Raw genomic sequence first — 7247 nt, 5'->3', positions numbered from 1 at the left:
CCATACCATAATTCCTGCCTCCTTGATAGAAATGCTATGGTGGAGGGAGGAGTAAATTCGAGTGTTTAACAAAAATAATACATGGCCATATTTTGGCTAGCTCACAGCAAAAGTCAGTTCACGAAAAGGTATAACTAAACAAAATGTTATTCGGAATATGTGGTAAAACTGATCAACAATTTAATATGAATCTTAAATTGCATCAGAACAAGGAAGTCTGTAACTTCTGACAATTACATTTAAAGGAAAAAGGAATTCCAGAGCTGCCTCATTACACTCTTGGGAATTATTACTCTCTGACCATACTTGACTGTGTCAAAATTTTGTGGACTTGCATATCTCCAATCCTGCTGCACTATCATAGATCTGGCCTAGTGGGAATCATTGTTGAGATGCATGTCTGATCCCACTAGTGTTTCCAGAACAGGTTCAGAACATTCTTGGTGGAAGGCTGGTACGTTCTTGGTGGAAGTTGCGGGTTTTCATGAAAAGACTGTAGATTTCAGTCATCAATCTGTAATGCAGATTAGCTCCCCTTATAATAAGCGTGATTTCACAAGGGGTGAAATTTGTATTTGGGTTAGTTTCAAGCCACAGCCCTGACCTGGAATGCATCATTTGTTCTACAATTGCAGTTTACTGGATTCTGGATGTAGTGAAGAAAGGGCACCACCCAAAGCTTTACTTCTCATCACTGCCTCTGACATCATTGTGCTATTTAACAGTTTATCTGAAATCATGCTGTGGTGGAGCTAGAGTTTTTGCATTCAACATTGGCAAGGCATATGCCACCCAGGTGCTTTGGCTTGAAATCCTACATCCTTGCCCTTGATTCAGTGCTTTTGTGAAGATGCTGAGCAATGCATGACAATGTTGATAGGGATGAAGAGACTCTAGATACTGCATCACAATAGCTTCTAGAATTTTAGTTTTCTGGATATTATTTTTCCTTAAGTTCAAATCTTCACTTTTAGGCAGCCATTTACAACTTCCATGTTCATTTCCAGAAAGTCATGCAGGAAGGTTAAAATCAAAATCAATCTTTAGACAACTTTAGTTGCTAATATACAAATTATAACCTCATAACCTAGCCACCAGAGTTTGTCTTTGCTTGTTTATGGGAGTTGAAGTGAATCCCCAGTTAATATCTGCTATCTGCATACAATTAAACATTAAATGTACAGTCAACACTGACTGCACATGCCACCACATTCTTCGGCTGCCTGCTGTTGCGTATTTTTCTTGAATGGTAAGATGAATTTAAAGCTTTTACTGTAACTTACAATACAACAAGTGCTGAAATATGGCTATTTGATCAGTGGTTGGCTTAAAACAACATTAACAAATCCTGAAATAAAAACAGAAAATGGTGGATATATTCAGCAGGTGTGGCAACATCAATGGAGAGATAAACAGTGAATGTTTTAGGTCAATGACATTTAACCGAGCACAAAACTTTCCTTTTTCTCTACCCCAAGCTAATCAGGATTACCCTTAGCAGTTGTGCATTATGCATAACAAATGTATAATTTTTACCACTAGCAGGAAAGAGGTTATGTTTATTGATGCTGATGAATAAGAGTCATGTGATTATCTAGTGCATGAATTTAGTGAAATACGATACTTAAAAATACATTAATAAGGCTGGATTATGCTAAAAGTAAAGTTTGCAAGTTTTGTACAGTGCACATGAAGTGCTATGATTATTCTGTACATAAAAACTGAAAGAATTGCACATACTGTAAATCAGAGATAAAAATAGAAATTGCTGGAAAAGCTCAGCAGGTCTGGTAGCATCTGTGGAGAGTAAACAGAGTTAACATTTCAGGTCGAGTGACCCTTCCTCAGAAATGTCCTGGGTCACTCAACCCAAAACGTTAACTCTAATTTCTTTCCACAGATGATTATTCTGTGTTTTACAAAGGACTGGTCCATGCCCTTGACAGAGACTACTATTGATGAACATATATTGATACTTAATTGTTCAAATTAGTCAACAAGATCTATGCTGATAAATATAGCTAAGAAACGCCTCAAGTTGTTATGAATATATTTTCCACTGATATTGTATCAATGTTAATTAAGCTGATAAATTGACTTGGATTTAAAGAGGCTTTTAAATAGACTGCGCAAGTTATGAAACACAATGCCGATTTGGAAAATAATTTCAGAGATTTTTGGATCCCAGGTATTTGCAAAGTTGTCACATTGCCATGCACTGCATCAAATTTCTATACTATCAGTTCTTTGCAGTGTTGCAGTTTTGAAATTTCTAATGGTAAACTCAATTCAGCAAATTTATGAGCTGCCTATGACTGTGTCAATTAAGGAGTTGGTTAATAGATGGTTGAAACAGCAATAAGATGGGTCGTTCAAGTTCCTGAGGTACTAAGTTCCAGTGGAACAGTTTTATAACTATGGAGGATGTAATAGTCTGATCTTAGACTGACCTATATTTCACTTTTTCCTAAGGCTAGACTGTGTGTCAGGAACCACAGCTCAGTGCTAGAATTATTGTAAGTGTAGCAGAATTGTTTTTTAAACTGTATATCATACATTTTTGGGATTTTTATGCCATTTTCTAGTTTTCACCATTGAAATATGATCCAACCAGTGTGATTCTAATTTACTCCATATTTTATTGAAAATTGTCCTCAAACCTCAACATCCTCACAGGCATTTCTCAGAGATGACAAATGTTCATAGCGTCCCAGATTTCAGACATTCCCTCTCATAGCTGGTCTGGAATTCTTGTGAAGAAATGACTTGTCAATTGCCTCTGTTGACCAATAGTACTATAACCACAGAAAGTCTTTGCTGTATGATAGAATTTATAGAAAACTCCTTGCAATGTAGGACCTTTCTTATGTTAGTATTTTACATCTTGGAAATTGTAGATTGTGTTTGTGTTTGGTGTTCTGTTTAAAAACAAATGCTGTGAGTTAAATTAAGTAGCAGAGGCTTAGATGTTAACCATAAAGGAAAAGGTTATTTCTGTTTATTAGAATAGGGATTGTTAATACTGAAAATGCTGTTGATTTTAGGCATGCACGGGTTGAATTTTTTCAATGGGGTGGGAATAAGGAGTTGAGAATTTCCCTGACATTGAGGTCTTGCCTCGGTATCCTAAACATTGGGATTTTCAATTCTTTTTCAATTGCTAAAGATAGGAGGTGAGCTGATGCTGAAGTTGCCAGCTTAAAAGGCCCACCTCCATTCCTAGAGACATCATGGCTCAGTATAAAGCTTTCCTCAACTATCACCCTCTTCATTCCTTATCGACTTTCTGCAAAACACCCCCATCCCTATCACTTGCCTTTGTCCTCTCTCCAACCCACTAGCTTGGTACCAACTATATATATATGCCCTTTGTAACAACATTTGGAGGTCTTTGAAAAAACTTAGAAATACGTCAAGTTAAAGGTATGTCATTTGCATAAGAACTTCCTCAGAAGTTCAGAAATCTGCCAAAGTCATCAAACTCTCATTCCTCAGGACAGTTGAATAAACAAACTCAACATTACAGAATCCATTTGTTCTTTTGAAGGCATGAAAAAGCTTATATATTTCAAAGCTTTGAAATGGCCAAAGTGATGGCTGAACTTTTAGAGTCATAGAGATGTATGGCATGGAAACAGATCCTTCAATCCAACTTGTCCATGCCTTCCAGATATCCTAAATTAATCTGGTCCCATTTGCCAGCATTTTGCCAATATCCCTCTAAACCATCCTATTGACATACCCATCCAGATGCCTTTTAAATGTTGTAATTGTACCACTTTCTCCGGCAGCTCATTCCATCCATGCACCACCTTCTGCGTGAAAAAGTTGCCCGTTAGCTCCCTATTAAATCTTTCCCCTCTCACCTTAAAATCTATGTCCTATAGTTTTGGACTCCCCTGCCCTGTTTAAAAAAAAAAAAAAAAAATGCCTTTGCTATTCACCCTATCCGTGCCTCATGATTTTATAAACTTCTACAAGGTCACCCCTCAGCCTCTGACACTCCAGGGAAAATTCTGCAAAGGTGAATGAGTGCTATAAGGAGAGTTTTAAGTATTTTATATTGGATCTGTAGCGGACAGCAAAGAAAATTACCTCAGAGTGCAACAGGATCTTGATCAGATGGGCCAAAGGGCCGAGGAGTAGCAGATGGAGTTTAGCTCAGATAACTGAGGTGCTGCATTTTGGAAAGGCAAAGCAGGGCAGGACTTATACACTTAATGGTAAGATCTTGGGAAGTGTTGCTGAACAAAGACACCTTGGAGTAGAGGTTCATAGTTCCTTGAAAATGGAGCGTCAGGAAGATAGGATAGTGAAGAAGGCATTTGGTGTGCTTCCCTTTATTGGTCAGTGCAATGAGTATAGGAGTTGGAAGGTCATGTTGCAGCTGTACAGGACAGTGGTTAGGCCACTGTTGGAATACTGTGTGCAATTCTGATCTTCCTACTGTAGGAATGATGTTGTGAAACTTGAAAAGGTTCAGAAAAGATTTACAAGGATGTTCCCAGGGTTGGAGGGTTTGAGCTATGGTGAGAGGCTGAATAGGCTGGAGCTATTTTCCCTAGAGTGTCTAAGGCTGAGGGGTGACCTTAGAGAGGTTTATAAAATCATGAGGTGCATGATTAGGGTGAAACGCCAAGGTCTTTTCCCCAGGGTAGCGGAGTCCAAAACTAGAGGGCATAGGTTTAAGGTGAGAGGGGAAAGAGTTAAAAGGGATCTAAGGGGCAGCTTTTTCATGCAGATGGTGGTGCGTGTTTGGAATGAGCTGCCAGAGGAAGTGGTGGAGGCTGGTACAATTACAACATTTAAAAGGCATCTGGATGGGTATATGTTTAGGAAGGGTTTAGAGGGATGTGGGCCAAATGCTGGCAAATGGGACTAGAATTATTTAGGATATATGATTGGCATGGAAGAGTTGGACCAAAGGGTCTATTTCCATGCTGTATGTCTCTAAGACTCAATGACTCTATCTGAAACTGGATTGGTTTTTTCAATATTACATAAAGCAGAATAGCACTTTATCTAATAGATAATCTGTTCTAATGCATCAGAAGATTTTTCACTTTTGCAAAGCTCTGCTTATGCCTGACAGTTTGCCAGTTGTCTCAACTAACAATCTGACAACCACATTATTTAATGGTGCTTTATCTTTTCCATCACTCATGTTAATAAGCAAAAATATGGCTTAGAATACTGCATTTTGTGATGCACTGTCCTGGAGGTAACACCATTTTTACTCCCCTTTATTATACTCTTCTCACCTCAATCCATGGTTTGTACCTTCATTCTGCAGGTATGATTTAGAAAGGCTTCCAAAGCCTTGATAAAAATTGCAGAAGTTCCAAAATACCACTTCTAGAATGGTGATGGCAAATTCTACAGCACAGCATGAGGAATTCCCGAACCTACAGGAATGAAAGTACTCTGTTACAGAAATTGGGTGTGAGATTCAGATCTTTGCTCCAGTTGGTGGGTCCTTTTACTTCCTTGCCTGCATCTGTTTCGTCCCATCTCTTGTTTACAACATCTAGTTTTTAATGCCAGCATTGAGCACTGCCAGGAAAACTGTGATATAATGCAAGGCTGAATTTAAAAATATCTTTTTACTTTGTTTCAATAATGTACCTCTGTCTAGTCTTGGACAGTCTGAGTATAATTCACTATAGTATTTTCTGTCTCCTACACTAGGCATCGTGTGGTTGTGAAGTGAGATTGCTAATTTTGTGTTGGTTGGAGATGGATTATTGGTGTGGACCATGCCCACAAAATGAGATTACTGTAACCCATTTTATGGTGAATTTTTACAGCTGATAGAGATTTCCATCCTCTTTGTCTTAACCAGATTACTATTAACTACGTATTAAATTAATTTGTTAACACGATGATCAAATGCTAAGGGCCCTTTTGATAATTCTGGTTACCAGTAAAGATTAGATTTAGTTTTTCAGTGACCTTTAGTTTCCATTTGTGTTAGGAATCATGGATAGAAAGGTGTAATGGTGGAGACCTGTCATTCTGGGTGCACACTTTGGAAAAGATCAGCAGCTTTCAAACAGGGTGTGGAAAAGATTGAGTAGAATAGTCCGAATACAAGGAACTTTAGTTGCTTGGATAATCTGGAGAGTGTAAACCTTGGAGAAAAGAAGGTTCAGAGATGTAATAAAAGTCTTCAGTATCATTAGAAGTCTAGGTAGAGTAAACAAAGGAACTCTCCCATTATCTAACAATGAAATGCAGAAGATACCAATTTAAGATGATTAACAAATGAACCAATAGTGCCATTAAGAAAAATCTTTCTGCAATCAGTAGTTAGACCTGGAATACATGGCCTGAGAAATGCAGGCAGATTTAAATTGGGCTTTCAAAAGGACATTGGATAAGCACCCAAGAGAAAAAACATGGTAGGGTTTTTGGAAAAGGGCGTACAAACTGTGAGGCAGCATATAATTGTACACTCGGTTGTTGTGGCACAATGGTGGTGTTCTCATCTCTGAGCCATGTGAGCCAGGTTCAAGTGCCACCTACTCCAGATTGTCTCATAGTGCACTTGAACAAGTTGATTAAGAAAATGTGCCATAAATACAATTTCAATTAAGGCTGATCAAATCCACACTCAGTAAGATAAACAGTGATCAGGAGCAGAAGCACTGCCCAGTTTCTTTCTTCAATCCCTTCGACCTTTTACAGCATTATAGTTACTACTCTTGGTTATTCTTCAGTCAGACGCTAGGGTGCTGAAAACGTCTTTGTGGACATTGGATAAGTTCAGCATTAATCCAAGTAGACTGAACTCAACTCAGCCAGTTGGCTCAACTCATTCTGACTGCTTAGGCTCATATGAAAAGTGGTAAGACACTGGAGAACATTCTCAGCCTATGGAATCATTTAATATTCAAGCAAGAATCACTGCATTCAGGAGTGGCTGGGAAAAGTTTGGGATGGAGTAAGGAAATACATTAATAAACAAAAAATGCAGTAGACCCTTTTGGAAATTATCTTTAGTGACTAAGTTTAAAAAAACTTGCATCGTAAAATGATTGAACAGACCTGACTGTATAATTAATCAGGACAATCTTCGATGAAAACCTGGTACTAAAATTTGTAAATGAAATGCTGGAGATGTTCAGCAGGACAGATGGCATTTGTGAAGAGAGAAATAGAACAAAAATAAAATGGGGAAAAGTGACCCAACCATGACTAACAAGGGAAATTAGGGATAGTATTAGATCTAAGGAAGGGACATACAA

This window comes from Rhincodon typus, chromosome 12, assembly GCF_021869965.1.
Source record: "Rhincodon typus isolate 14 chromosome 12, sRhiTyp1.1, whole genome shotgun sequence".
NCBI classification, from domain to species: Eukaryota; Metazoa; Chordata; class Chondrichthyes; order Orectolobiformes; family Rhincodontidae; genus Rhincodon; species Rhincodon typus.
The sequence above is the reverse complement of the archived record's forward strand: the minus strand, read 5'-3'. Positions refer to the sequence as shown.